This window comes from Pongo pygmaeus, chromosome 3 (assembly GCF_028885625.2).
Source record: "Pongo pygmaeus isolate AG05252 chromosome 3, NHGRI_mPonPyg2-v2.0_pri, whole genome shotgun sequence".
Lineage (NCBI taxonomy): Eukaryota > Metazoa > Chordata > Mammalia > Primates > Hominidae > Pongo > Pongo pygmaeus.
In genome coordinates, this window is record NC_072376.2 from 43230710 (window position 1) to 43248328 (window position 17619).

Below are 17619 nucleotides of genomic sequence, written 5' to 3' on the forward strand. Positions count from 1 at the left end.
TAGAAAGACAGGTAATAAAAATGCTGGCGAGGATGTGCAGAAAATGGAACCCTCATACACTGTTGGTGGGAATGAAAATTAGTACAGTCACTATAGGGAACAGTTTGGAGGTTCCTTGAAAACTTAAAAATAGGGCTGCTTTATGACCCAGCAATCCCACTTCTAGTTATATAACCAAAGGAAAGAAAATCAGTACCTCAAAGAGATGTCTGCACTGCCATTGTTCTGAGAGCACTAGTCACAATTGCTAAAATCTGGAAGTAAAATAATTGCACATCAAAAGACGAATTGCTAAAGAAAATGTGGTACATATATAAATACACAATGGGGTACTATTCAGCCATAAAAAAGAATGAGATCTAGTCATTTGCAACAACATGGATGAAACTGGAGATCATTGTGTTAAGTGAAATAAGACAGGCACAGAAAGACAAACTTCACATGTTCTCACATATTTGTGAAATGTATAAATTAAAACAATTAAATTCCTGGACACAGAGGGTAGAAAGATGGTTACCAGAGGCTGGGAAGGGTAGGGGGGAGCAGGGAGCGAGGGATATTAGGGATGGTTAATGGGTACAAAAATAAAGACAATAAATAAGACCTACTATTTGGAAGCACAACAGGGTGAGTATAGTCAGTAAAAACAATTCTACACTTTAAAATAACTTAAAGTGTATAATTGGATTGTTTGTAACTCAAAGGATAAATGGTTGAGGGGATGGATATCCCATTCTCCATGATGTGCTTATTTCACGTTGCATGCCTGTATAAAAACATCTCATGTAAGCCATAAATATATACATCTACTATGTATCCACAAAAAATTTAAACATAATAATTAAAGGGTTATTAGGCTTATAGGAAACCTTTTTTAAGGTCCTACTTGTTTAAGTTGTAGGATGACAATAATAAAATAATATTTTATTTCTTTCCTGCATATATTGTGGTTTAAATTATCTATCACATGACTATTTAATCTAATGCCACCCTAAAGGTAGATGGTCTAAGACCTCATTTATAAGTATTGTTAGATCAATACATAACTATATAAACTATATTGACAATGAATTTTCCTAACTCTTAAACTTGTAAGACAAGTAGATTACCATAGACTTCAAATGATAACTTTATTGATCATTTTATTTCACTCAATTATGTAAATTTTGTGTAAGCTAGTAACTGTAAAATCTACTTTTTATAAAAAGAATGTTCTAAAAAATTTTTTATTTGATTTACTTATAGTTTAGAATTTTTGGAATCTATTGCTGCACTTACATTTACATATTACATATCAAAATATTATTGATTTCTTGACATGTACTAGAAAAAATAATGGCAAAATATAGATTACTTGAGAATTGGAAGTTTGAGCATAAAAAGCTATCATAGGTACTATGTCAGCAACACTGACATCTTGTTAGGGAGACTTTAAAGCGTGAATTCCATTTGACATACCTTCTAGGCAATTCAACTGAGAGTGTCCTACAGGGTATTACTTTGTGTTTGTATGATACAGTAAGAAAATTATTTCATAGGGCAAAATGGACATCGTTTAAATGCTTTTATTAAAAATCTTATAAACTAAAGATTACATTGAAATCTTGGAAAAATCAGTCATTCCAAATGATTTCTACATGATTATGTAATTTAGAAGTTGGGAATTCAGTGTTGTCATCCCAGTGACTTTTGATCAACCAAATAGTGAACTTAACCAACCTCTTTCACATTGTTGTGATACAGTATCTGCCACGGCTGAGGATATACATTATTATATTGAAAAATAATGTGGCATGTTTTACTTTTTTGTTTCAGAACTTTTGGGAAATTATTTGCAAAGAAGTCCCCGCCATAAAGATCTATAATCTTTTCAACAACCTATTTGGGAAAATGCATGATAGGGCCATGAAAAACATTACGTTCTAAGACAAAGGCCTAATATTATCATGAGCAGCCTAGAGTGACAGAGAGAACACTAAATGCTGACTGGGTGTTGTTTTCAATTTGATCATCAAGTGGCCATGTGACCTTCAATGGATGCCAGCTTTCCATGAGGCTTCAACTCCTCATTAATGAAAGAGCAAAATAATACTTACCTCAACTTCTTTCCAGGGCTATAGAGAAAAAAAAATTGTTTAGAAAGAATGTAATATTTTAAGAGAGCATATTGTTCTTTATTGCCTTAATAAAAGTAATCATAATCTACATTATGAGGATCACCTTGGTATAGTATTAAGCATGACACTGAGAAACAGGCAATGAGAGTTTCAGTTATGTTTTCTGAATTTATTATTGGTTGACCTTGGAAAAACTCCTTAACTTCTCTGCATCTCTTTTGCTGCTTTTGTAAAAAGCAAATGAAAAGACAACACATTAATCACGGCAGGAAACTAGAAATTACAATCTTTCCAGGTTAAAACCACACATTTTGAAGTAAAATCTTTTAGTCTAAGATTTTTTTAAGATAATGGATAATGAATTTTCAATAATAATAATAGCATATTCTCAATAATAATAATACTTAAAGGTATTGAACCTCTACATTATTTAGGAAATATGCTACTTTATATGTATGTTATTTAGTCTTCAGAAAAAAACACTCTGAGAGATATTATTTTTGTCATTTCACCACTAAGGAATCTGAATTTGAAAGGTTAAGTAAACTTATCGAACTCACAGAGAGACTAGCAATAAGTTTGAGATTTAAATACAGTATGATTCTAAAGCACAGATTTTGAACCATCATGTTCCAATCTTCTCAATATAATATAATAGCTCTGGGTATGAATAAAGAGTTTCAGTTTGAGTCTGTAAAAGGTCAGTGGTAATTCAAGAACAAAAACAATTTAGTCTTTATAAGACGCAACAGTTGTGCCCTACTTGATATTTTGCCCCTCTTTATACTTTATTTACACTGTGCCCAGCATATAGTAGCTGGATGTTTTATACTTGAAACAGGGTTAATAGCACTCGGTTATATGATTTGACAGTCAGCTTATATGTCCATTCACCTCACTTGAGACTTCTAGACCACACTGCCAAAATATCCATTTTAGTTATGAGAAAAAATATATTACAGAACTGTGGAGAGAGGGAACCAAAGTTAGTTTAGGCATGAAATTGTTCTGAGCTGAGAATTTTGCCCCTAGGAATTTTAAGCAAATATGGATCCATTCCTCCATGAATTAGAAACATTTGTAGTTTCCTATATAGTGCAGACCTGAGGATTTCTTTTATTCTTTTGTTCTTTATGCTTTAATTAGAAGAATTAAATTGAATGTTTCCTGTGAGACTTATGGCAGATTGTACTTTCCAGTATAGCTACAACAATATTTCCCAACACTTAACGCTCAACTGCAATGTAATCTTGTCTGTCTTTTTAGAAACTGCAGAAGATTGGAAAATGGGCAGAAAAACAGTTGTATATATTACATGTCACATGTTACATGTTACATGATTCAGCCATTGAGTGAGATGACAGCAGATCACAATTTATTTTTTCTCAGCAGTTTGAGACCTGACTCTACCTCTAAAAACATTTATTCATAGAACAAGCAAAGCAACTATAGAGAACTGACTACAGCCAAGAGTTGTTCTAAGAAGGGTATTAAAAAGTCTTCACCTCCTATATTCAGCTGGAGCAAGAACAAGGACATTTTCTACTTTGGAAATAGGAGCAAGGGTTCTGAGGGAAGAGCAACTGGTGCCATTGCTCTCTGGCTTGTCCACTAGCTCAAATTGCGGGTTTTTCTCCTTTTTACATTTAATGTCTGTGGGTTGAAAAATAAACAAATGAGTTCAGCTATGTAGATCGGCCAAAAAAATAATGAAAGAGCATAATTAAAAATGTACTGAAATTACTTTAGAAAATATTCACCAGTAGTTGCCTAGATTTTACTTTTTGCTGCACCTATTTTTTTCTCAGATAGAAGTGTGTACTCACATCTAACAATTAGCCTTTTGACATTTTTGTTAACCAGTCACTGTACTAGATGGCAATGAGTGAATCAGAAAGACCTTCCCTACCCTCATGTGGCTGACATTCTAGTAGAAAACATAAACATAACATTAAATTACATTGCAAGAAGTATTTGGAAGTAAGCACTGAGTTCTCTAAGAGCATAAAACAGGGAGCCATAACCTAAAATGGAGTTTGGAGGGCCATTTTTTTTTAATGACAGTGATATGTAATCAGGGACAAAGAAGATGAGTAACCATTGACAGGGTCAGGTTGAGAGGGGGACAACAATAATTTCTGTCAGTGAGAAGAACAAGTAAAAAGTTCTTGCAGTGGTGGGGAGCATGACACATTCAAGCTAATGAAAATTATTCAATGGTTCTACGAGGCAGAAAGCCAGAGGAAATGATCAGAAATGAATGTAGAGAGGGAGGGAGGATCATATGCAGGGATATTTAGGCTTTGTTAAGAGTTCTGCACTTTATCCAAAATACATGGAGAACCCATTAAAGAGTTTTAAACTGAAGAAGAGTAAAACGGGATTTGGTGTGTGTTTGCTTTGTTTTGAAAGACCATTGCAGTTATGCTGTGGATAATGGATTGGGGGAGGTAAGAGAAAATGCTCCTAAACCACGATGTTAGGAAGTTTGGTAGAATAGTTAAGCAAAAAGGTAATGGTGGATTTGATTAGGATGGAGAAAAGATAATAGATGCTAAAGTATATTTAGGAAGTAGAATAAAAACGACTTGACAATGAATTGAATGAGGAGTGAGAGTTATTTTGGCAACAAAGATAAATCTCAGGTTATTAGCATGAAGGTTGGTGTCTTTTCAAAATATCAAGAAATTTTTTGTGTTATTGGGTTTGAAATAACTAAAGGCAACTAAGTAGAGATTGTGAGAAATCAGTAGATAGGGGCCAGTGGTATACTTTACACCAGAGGAAAAGTAGGGCATGAAAAATAAAATCTGAAGAGGACTTGAAACAAAAGCTTATGGATGCACATATAAATATATATGTGTATATGTTCGCACATATGTATTTCCCATATGACTGTTTTAATAAAGTTCTCACAAAAAATACCTATTTGTTATTTGCTTTCTATATAATTCCTTTTAATGATTGGAGATTTTTTTAAAGACTAAGTTGGGAGTGACTCTTAGAGATCATAAGGACAAGTCTTTTATGAACTATAGAAACTCCTCTTGGAATAATCTTGGGAGGTTCTGATTAAGCATCTGTTTCCATATTCCAGATAACAGGAAACTCACTACATTAGGGAATGGGCTAGTTCATTACGGAATGCTTCACTGGAGGGATAAAATCATCTCTTACATACATAGGTCATAGGTTTTTGGATAAAACACCATTAAATATAAACTTCTCTATTTTTATGATACCTTTTCAAACACTACGACTAGTGTTGTGCCTGTCCAAATACTATTTCTTGAGGTAAAACTCCTCATTTTTTCCCTCCACCTTCTCACCAACTTGTAACATGGTTTTCTAGTTCCTCTGGGTAGTTTTTGAATGGATGCATAGTGGTTGGTAAGTATATTCCTTAAAATACTTCATATATACACACATATACATATATAGATATGAATGCAGAAGTGGTCTCTCAGTACATATAATTTTGTAAAAAGTTAGAAAGAATATATAGAAGAAAACAATAATGGATTAACTCCCATTAAGTTAGAAAGAGTACATAGTAAAGTCATTAGGAGTGTGTAATCTAGAACCAGATTACTATGGTTTAAATTGCTTTGCCCATACTTACTATGTATAACTGGAAAACTATTTGATTCCTTGTAACTACTGTATTTTAATTTTTTAAATGAGGGGAATATTATCTATTTATAGAAAGTTTTTACATAATTTATTATATGCATAGGTCTATACAGTGCCTGGCATGTATCAAATACTTTATAAGTGGTAGATATTATTACGGTAACTATTTTTTAAAATGATTTGTTCATTCATTTATTAAACAATAACTTTTTGAGTCCTAACTACATCAGCCTGAAGGCTGAAGGCTAAGGATAAATTGCTGGCCAATATAAACAAGTATAAACAAGTTCTTGCATTCAATAATTTTATACTCTACTTGAACTATAAGTTGTTTGATGTGTTATTTTGGTTTTACTGATATTAAAAAGAAAAGTGGCAACATGTGCCTTAAGGACTTGTATTAATCCATTCTCATGCTGCTATGAAGAAATACTTGAGACTGGGTAATTTACAAAGAAAAGAGGTTTAGGCCAGATGCAGGCCGGGCGCAGTGGTTCACGCCTGTAATCCCAACATTTTGGGAGGCAGAGGTGGGCAGATCACAAGGTCAGGAGATTGAGACCATCCTGGCCATCATGGTGAAACCCTGTCTCTACTAAAAATACAAAAATTAGCTGGGTGTGGTGGCGTGCACCTGTAATCCCAACTACTCAGGAGGCTGAGGCAGGAGAATTGCTTGAACCCGGGAGGTGGAGATTGCAGTGAGCTGAGACCCCCCCCACTGCACTCCAGCCTGGCGACAGAGAGAGACTGCATCTCAAAAAAAAAAAAAAAAAAGAAAAAGAAAAGATGTTTAATTGACCCACAGCTCCACATGGCTGGGGATGCCTCAGGAAACTTACAATCATGGTGGAAGGCACCTCTTCACAAGGCAGAGAATGAGCGCAGAGCAAAGTGGAAGACCCCTTATAAAACCATCATATCTCATGAGAGCTCGCTCACTATCCTGAGAACAGCATGGGGGAAACCGTCCCCATGATTCAATTATCTCCACCTCATCCTGCCCTTGACACATGGGGATTACTACAATTCAAGGTGACATTTGGGTAGAGACACAGAGCCAAACCATATCAGGACTTTAAAAAGGTAATGTTTTCCTCTAAAATCCAAATTAATACCAGTGAAAGACACTAACAATAAAAAGCATATAACCTAGTATTATCCAAGAGCTTATCTCACTATCCTTGCTGAACCCAAAGATCACAACAACCACACAGCAAACCTCCAGGCAGTCCTCACTTAAAGGCCTTTTTCAACAAGCCAGTTCCTACAAGCCCATCTTTCTTTGTTTTCTACATCTGTTCAATATGTAATTATTGATACATAATATTTTATGTATTTATAGAGTACACATTATATTTTGTTCCATGCATAGAAGGTATTATGTTCAAGTGAGGGTATGAAGTATTCATCACCTTGAGTATTTATCATTTCTACGTATTGGAAACATTTCAAGTTCTCTTCTAGCTACTGTGAAATATACACTGCTTCAATAGAGTATGTGATGCTGTGATCTGTTTCAGTCAGTAGAAACTATTATTTGCTTAGCTATATTTAAGTGTTGGGATGATCCTCATTATTTCTGTTATGTATCCAAGTACATTACATAAGATGTCTCATGTTTGCAAATAGAAATTTTGCTCTATCTCCATGAACATTTATTTATATAGAATAAACATATTCTCTTTCTAAATGCTTTTAAAAAGCAGTCATAATTTATCTGTAGTTTAGCCTTTCAAATTTCAAATAGACTTTTCCAACTTGATCTAACATAAAACATATTTAAAGTGCCAGTTATCTTAAACCTGAGACTTATAGTAATAATGTGTGATCTGCTTCATCTCACTTGATTAATTAGACTAGGGCTGTACATCCATAATAATGAATAATTATACTCTGTCATTGTAAGCTAATTCTCAAAGATTCTTTACATGGAGAAAATCCCACCTTTACCCTTCAGAAAAAAAAACAAAACACTATGGCTGAAACAAAGTAGGGTTTTACTATTATCTTGTAAAATGAAGTCATAAGATGGGCCATTCAAGACTGATATCATCAAGGACCTACACTCCTATCTTTCTGATCAGTCATCTTTAGATTGTCTTTATTGCCTTGTAGTCATGAGATAGCAGATTCATATTCAGCTTCTTGTCAGTGAAAGCCTTTGGAAGAAGTAATATTGAGCTCAGAGCTCCTAAATTATGAAAGAGTTAGCCACATTACTTGTTGGAATAAGAGAATTGAAGGCAGAAGGGACAGAAAATGGAGATAGTGATAAGCAGAAATGTTCAAGAGGAAGAAAGCAGGCCAGTTCAATGGCCCATGGTGATCAATGGAAATATGGCATAATAAGAGATCCGAGGTCATTTGGAATCTTGGAGTCATGAGAAGAAGGAAGATTTCTGTTCTAGAAATCCAGTAAGATTTTTAGGCATGGAATTGACATGTTCTAATTTATCATATTAAAGAGCATCTTGGATTCCATGTAGATAACATAAGATAAACCATTAAAGACATTACTGACATAAGAAAATCAAATTAAAAATTTAGTTTGGCCATTGTGGAAGACAGTGTGGTGACTCCTCAAAGACCTAAAGACAGGAATATCATTTGACCCAGCAATTTCATTACCAGGTATATATACAAAGGAATAAAAATCATTATATTATAAAGGCACATGCATGTGTATGTTAATTGTAGCACAATTCACAATAGCAAATACATGGAATCAACCTAAATGTCCATCAATGGAAGGTTGGATAAAGAAAATGTGGTACATATACATCATGGGATACTATGCAGCCATAAAAAAATAATGAGTTCATGTCCTTTGCAGGGCATGGGTGGAACTGGAAGCCATTATCCATAGCAAATCAACACAGGAACAAAAAACCAAATACCACATGTTCTCACTTATAAGTGGGAGCTAAACGGTGAGAATACATGGACACACAGAGGGAAACAACACACACTAGGGCCTTCTGTAGGATGGAGGGTGGAGGTTGGGAGGAGGGAGAGGAGGAAAAATAACTAATGGGTACTAGGCTTAATACCCGGGTGATGAAATATTCTGTACAACAAGTCCCCATGACGCAAGTTTGCTTATGTAGCAAACCTGCTCTTGTACCACTGAACTTAAAATAATGGTTAAAAAGTAGTGAAAAAGTAGTCATGCTCACAGGACAGTCATATCTGTGTTAAACTGTTAACCTTCTTGTGATAGCAAATGGGGCATCTTTCTTGCCTCCCCCTAAATTAATATAGATATTTCCCTTCATTGTATATAAGGACACCAATATAAAATTTTAATATAGACAAGACAAGGAAATAGAGAAGATGATCTTCAATCCCCTTTGTTATCTGCAGGTCTTTCTTTTCATATGGTGCTACTTGCTCATGTAGTTTTACAATAAAACTTTCATAACTGGAGATAAATGAGGAACCCAAGCCTTAATGATCTCCAAAAGAATTTTGACTTGGGTTAGGTACTAAAATCTCAAAGCTTGTTCTATGCTTCTTTTTGTTTTGTTTCGGTTTTTTGAGATGGAGTTTCGCTCTTGTTGTCCAGGCTGATGTGCAATGATGCGATCTCGGCTCACCGCAACCTCCGCCTCCCGAGTTCAAGCGATTCTCCTGCCTCAGTCTCACGAGTAGCTGGGATTACACACCTGGCTAATTTTGTATTTTTAGTAGATATGGGGTTTCTCCATGTTGGTCAGGCTGGTCTCGAACTTCCATCCTCAGGTGATCCACCCACCTCAGCCTCCTGAAGCATTGGGATTACAGGTGTGAGCCACTGTGCCCAGCCTCTATGCTTCTTTGAAAAAGCCCTGTCTTAATAAATGTCATTTTGTTTCACAATTTTGCAGATTTGTAGGCTTTTTTCAATATGAAATATATTCTTATTACAAACTAATAAAATAACCATAGTTTCCACTTATTAAATGACTACAACATGCCAGACACTGTGAGAAAGGCTTTATATTTCTCATCACATTTAATCTACTAGAATATAAGTCCCCTGCGGACAGTGAGGTCTACCTGTTTTGCTCATTCTTGCCTTCCTAGTATGTATAACAGTCTTGAAGTCAGTTGCCACTTCACCATTATTCATTAAATATGAGATTAATCCTCACAAAACCCCTATGCATGGGTATTATTTGCCCCTCTTCGCTTGTTGAGAAACTAAGGCTTAACAAGTTTGAGCAACTTGCTGAAAACTGTATAGCCGGTGACAGAGTTCACAGCCAGGCCACAACTCTCTGATTCTGAAGCCTGTATCTTTAGCTTTTCCTGCCTCCATTGTTCAATATGTATTTATTAAATATTTTAAAACCCTGAAAACATCTTTAAAATAAATGTATGTTCACATGTGGCTCATTTTACATTTTAAGTTTGCCATATAATTATCAGTAATAAATGGTAGATTTAAAAATATATATCTCAGGACCTGAAGCATTTGGGTCATTACTTTGGTTAAATGGTATTGTCAGTAATTATTTACTTTGAAATATAGGTAACAAATAACTCTGAAGATCTGATGTTTCCCAAAAAGAGGTTTTTTTGTTTGTTTGTTTGTTTGTTTTTGTTTGTTTGTTTGTTTGTTTTTTACCAATTGGTATATTTACATTTCACTTGAAGAGAGGATTTTTTTTAAAGAATAAATATTTTCTTCAGAATTTATATTTTCTTTTCTGCCTGACTCTCAAAAATAATCCAAATAGTGCAGCATAACATATCAAAACCCAAATTTCTCCCAGTACAGTACCTAAGTCCATCTTCCAAAAAAAGCAATACATCACCCACACAAGAAGGCTTTTATTTTAACGAATGGCTTAACCCCCCAAAAATACTATTGGGGTGTCCTTTAAGTATTCACCTCATTTATAGATACATAGACCAATGTTAAGCATGTTTTCCTTTCCCCACCTCCTCTCTCTCTTTCTCTCTCTCACACTCACACACACACACACACACACACACACACACACCTCAATGCCATTATTAGGGGAGTTACGTACTCACCTTCTTTACAGAGGGTTGGAAAACTTGGTTGATTTTTTTGCAATGTTTATATGTTTTGAAATGCATAACTACCTTTAGAGATTCTAAGTTCACTTTTTTCTAAAGTTACTAGCAGAGCATAATGCTTGCTAGAATTATTCTACTTCCAAATGAAGAAAGATTGAGCATAATGAAAAGTGATGCTTTGCATATCCATCAATCAAAAACTCTTCTACAACTTGAAAATTTCACAGTATCTAATTTCAATAAAGCAGTGTTACTGAGCCATACAGTTTCGTGATTTTTAAATTGAAAAGGACACTAGACATTCTAGCTGAAATATAATTTCAAAGTTTTTCTGGAATAAATAAATATTTCAAGGGCTCAAAGATAGTGTTTCCTCTGCCCTTCTCTTGAAAGCTACATGATATGTGTTAAGTACATTTTTTTAAAAAAGACCTCATATTTATTTCATTATTATTCTGTTAATATTCACATAACTTCTAGGCACTGTAAAACTACTGCCTATAAAGTTTCAAATATGTTAATTTACTATATTTTATTGTAGCTCCGATAACTATTACCCAACAGTTAATAATTATTTTAATAGAATTCTAAGAGTGTTGAAATAAAATGGTTTTCTGCTAAAATCCATTTCTCTAGTAAAGTCATTAGCTGGATTATGTCAACTAGGTAATTATCTAAATTTCAAAGAGCTTTGAGAGAAGCACAGTCTGTATCCCTTGCTGACCAGGCTTTATATATGTTTTCTCTAAGAGAAACTATGTAATATTCCTTTCCAACTTTCTTCATAGGAGTTATTTTCCATTTGGTAAAATCACAACTTTTTATATCATCTCAAAAAATGAAATCATAGAACAAAGTTTTTATAAATGTATCTATTTTCCAACCTCTTTTCACAAAGGATGTAGTATTACTTACATATAATACAAAAGATAAAATGAATAGACATTGAATTTAAAGCAAGATAAGCCTAAGAATGTAAGGTGGAGAAAAAAATTAGCATAGAGAATGAGAGAATTAAGAGCAAGTGATCCTCAACAATGGCTAAAAATAGTTCACAAATGTGTTCCATACTTCAAAGATTGACATTAGGAAAACATAACTTTACATTTTCCAGTTTCTAATTATTCTGATCATCACTATGCTATTTGGTAGACAGAATTCTAAAATAGTCTTGGCCCTGGTATACCTACAACTACTTCCACTTCCACTTATTCAATCAAACAGTAGCCTAAGTATTGCTGTGAAGAGATTTTTACAGAAAAATTAAATTCCCAATTCAGTTAACCTTAAAATAGATAGAATATCTTGGTGAGCCTGACATTGCCACATGAACCCTTTAAATCTGGGTCTAAATGTCAAACATGGAGACGTCAAAGATTAGAAGTGTGAGATGAATTCAATGTGAGGGAAATTCTCTGTAGCTAGTTTTGAATGTGGAAGGAATCATGTTGCATGGAATGTAGTCAACTTGTAGGAGTTCAAAATGAACTCTGGCAGATAGCCAGAAAGGGAATGGAAACCTCAGACCTACAGCTGCAAGAATAGAATTCTGCCAGCCTAAATGAGCTCAGGAGCTTATATTTATCTTGAGCCTTCAAACACAAACTCAACCGACCCAATACCTTATTTCAACCTTGTGAAACACTGAGTAAACATTATCACCATATTGTACTAGATCCACAATGTTTGAGCTAACGAATGAGTGTTAAACACATTTTGTGGTAATTTGTTACACAGCAATAAAAACTAATACACTTTACAACTCCCAGTCCACAACCTGCCATTCATTTTATATATATAATAATTTTATATGTATAATAATTTTTATATTATTTTATATTTATAAAATATATTATTTTATATTATTATTATGTATACATAATTATATATAATTTTTATATAATAATCATATAATATATAATAATTATATAATATATAATAATTATATATTATATAATGATTAGATAATATATAATCATTATATAATATACAATCATTATATAATATATAATGATTATATAATATCTAATCATTATATAATATACAATGATTATATATAATATATAGTAAATATATAATGTATAATAATTATATATGATATATGGTAATTATGTAATATATATTTATTATATAATACATAATAATTATATCATATATAATAATTATATATTATATAACAATTATATAATATATCACAATTATATATCATGATAATTATATAATATATAATAATTATATAATATATCTAATAATTATATAATATATAATCATTATATATAATATGTAATAAATGTATAATATATAATAATAATGTATAATATATAATTATTATCTTATATAATAATGATATATAATATATAATAATGATATATAATATATAATAATTATATAATGTATAATAATTATTTAATGTATAATAATTATGTATAATATATAATATTTATATCATATACAATAATTATGTATATAATATTTCTATAATATACAATAATTATATATATAATTTTTCTATGATATATAATAATTATATATAATATTTATATAATATAGAATATTATATATATTATGTAATGTATAATAATTATATATATAATATTTACATAATATATAATAATTATATACATAATATTTATATATTATATATTATATAATTATATGTATAATTATTAATTATGTATAATATAATAATTATACATATATAATAATTATATAAATAATAATTATGTATATTATATATGATCATATATAATTATATATTATATGTACAATAATTATATATTCTACAACATATATTTAATATCATTTAATAATTTCATAAGTATATTAAATTGAATATATTATATAATATATAATTATGTATATATAATATATAATTATTAGATACATTATATATAATTATATATTATATACATAATTATATATTATGTATTATATAACATGATATATTATATCATATATATTACATATTATATCATATAATATGTAATATATATGATATAATATTTAATAATATATAACACATAATATATTGTATATAATATAAAATATATTATATTGAATGTAAATATATATAATATAAATGTTATATATATTATATTGTATAACATTTATATATTATATATTATATATAATATTTATTATATACATTCTATATTCTAGATAAGATTTATTATATACGTTATATATTCTAGATAATATTTATTATATACGTTATATATTCTAGATAATATTTATTATATACGTTATGTATTCTAGATATTTATTATATACGTTATGTATTCTATATAATATTTATTATATACGTTATATATTATATATATTTATTATATACGTTATATATTACAGATAATATTTATTATATATGTTATACATTATAGATAACATTTCTTATATACGTTATACATTATAGATAATATTTATTATATACGTTATATATTATAGATATTTATTATATACATTATGTATTATATATAATTTTTATTATATACATTATGTATTATATATAATATTTATTATATACTTTATATATGATATATAATATATATAATCAATAGTATATATTATATATAATGAATATGATATTTATCATATAATATTTATTATATTGAATATTGAACATTATATTGAATGTATTGAATATATATTATATATAATGAATATTATATTTATTATATAATATTTATGATATTATATATAATATTTATTATATTATATTATATATATTTATTATATACATATAATATTTCTTATATTATATAATATATATTGTTTATTTTATTTATTTATATTATACATATAATATTGATTATATAATATAACAATCTATATTATATTGATCATATAATATAATAATCTATATTATATTGATCACATAATATAATAATCTATATTAGATTGATCATATAATATAATAATCTATATTAGATTGATCATATAATATAATAATCTATATTAGATTGATCATATAATATAATAATCTATATTAGATTGATTATATAATATAATAATCTATATTAGATTGATTATATAATATAATAATCTATATTAGATTGATTATATAATATAATAATCTATATGAGATTGATTATATAATATAATAATCTATATGAGATTGATTATATAATATAATAATCCATATTACATTGATTATATAATATAATAATCTATATTACATTTATTATATTATATATAATCTTTATTATATTATATATAATCTTTATTATATTATATATCATATAATATTTGTGATATGATATATAACATTATATATATTATTATGTATATTATATGTATAATAAATATATATATTTATCATTTATAATAAATACATATATTTATTATGTATAATCAATATATATATTTATTATGTCTAATAAATATATATAATATTTATTATATATAATATTTATTGTATATAATATTTATTATATATAATAAATATATATATATTTATTAGACATAATAAATATATATATATTTATTAGACATAATAAATATATATAATATTGATTATATATAAGAAATATATACAATATTGATTATTTATAACTAATATATAATATACATTATATATTATATATATTTATTATATATAATAAATATATATATTTATGATAATAAATATATATTATATTTATTATGATAAATATATTGATATTATCGTAATAAATATATATAATGTTTATTATCATAAATATATAGATATTTATTATAATAAATATATATAATATTTATTATAATTCATATATATATTTATTATATATAATAAATATATATAATATATAATGTATATTATATATTACATAATTATATATAATTATATGTAATTATGTAATGATATATATTATATATTCATATAATTATATGTAATTATATAATTACATATAACATTATATATTTATATAAACACATATAATTATATAATTGTATATAATATATACAATTATATAATTACATATAACATATATTTATATAATTATATATAATTATATAATTATTTATAATATTAAATATAATTATATAATTATATATCATTATATATTTATATAATGATATATAATCATACAATTATATATATTATATATTTATATTATATATAATTATATGATTATATAGAATTATATATTTATATATTATATATTTATATAATTATACATATTTATATAATTATATATATTACATATTATATAATTATATCTAATATTATGTATTATAGAATTATATCTAATATATCATATAATTATATCTAATATTAGATATTATATAATTATATAATGTTATATATTATATAGTTAATATAATATATATATTATATAATTATATTGTAATATATATAGTTATATATTATATAATTGTATATAATATCGATATTATATACATACTTTAAGTTCTGGGATACATGTGCAGAACCTGGAGGTTTGTTACATAGGTATTTATGTAACCTATGGGTGGTTTGCTGCACCCATCAGCCCATCATCTAGGTTTTAAGCCCCACATGCATTAGGCATTTCTCCTAATGCTATCCCTCCCCTTGTCTCCCACCCCGACAGGCCCCGGTATGTGATGTTCTCCTCCCTTTGTCCATGTATTCTCATTGTTCAACTCCCACTTATGAGTGAGAACATGTGCTTTTTGGTTTTCTCTTCCTGTGTTAGTTTACTGAGAATGATGGTTTCTAGATTCATCCATTTCCCTTCAAAGGACAATAACTCATTCTTTTTTGTGGCTGCATAGTATTCCGTGGTGTACATGTGCCACATTTTCTTTATCCAGTCTATCATTGATGGTCGTTTGGGTTGGTTCCAAGTATTTGCTACTGTAAATAGTGCTGCAATAAACATACATGTGCATGTGTCTTTATAGTAGAATGATTTATAAGACTTTGGGTGTATACCCAGTAATGGGACTGCTGGGTCAAATGATATTTCTGGCTCTATATCCTTAAGGAATTGCCACACTGTCTTCCACAATGGTTAAAATATTTTACACTCGCACCAACAGTGTAAAAGTGTTCCTATTTCTCCACATCCTCTCCAGCATCTGTTGTTTCCTGACATTTTAATGATCGCCATTCTAACTGTTGTGAGGTGGTGTCTCATTGTGGTTTCAATTTGCATTTCTCTAATGACCAGTGATGATGAGCTTTTCTTCATATGTTTGTTGGCCACATAAATGTCTTCTTTTGAGAAATGTGTGTTCATATACTTCACCCACTTTTCGATGGGGTTGTTTGTTTCTTTCTTGTAAATTTTGTTTAAGGTCCTTGTAGATTCTGGGTATTAGACCATTATTAGACCGATAGATTGCAAAAACTTCCTTTCATTCTGTAGGTTGCTTGTTCATGCTGATGATGGTTTCTTTTGCTGTGCAGAACCTCTTTAGTTTAATTAGATCCCATGTGTCAATTTTAGCTTTTGTTGACATTGCTTTTAGTGTTTTAGTCATGAAGTCTTTGCCCATGCCTGTGTCCTGAATGGTATTTCCTAGGTTTTCTTCTAGGGTTTTTATGATTTTAGGTCTTACAGTTAAGTCTTTAATCCCCCTTGAGTTAATTTTTGTATAATGTGTAAGGAAGAGGTTCAGTTTCAGTTTTCTGCATATGGCTAGATACTTTTCTCAATACCATCTATTCAGTAGGGAATCCTTTCCCCATTGTTTGTTTTTGTCAGGTTTGTCAAAGATCAGATGGTTGTAGATGTGTGGTATTATTTCTGAGGCCTCTGTTCTGTTCCGTTGGCTTATATATCTGTTTTGGTACCGGTACCATGCTGTTTTGGTTACTGTAGCCTTCTAGTATAGTTTGAAGTCAGTTAGCATGATGCCTCCAGCTCTATTCTTT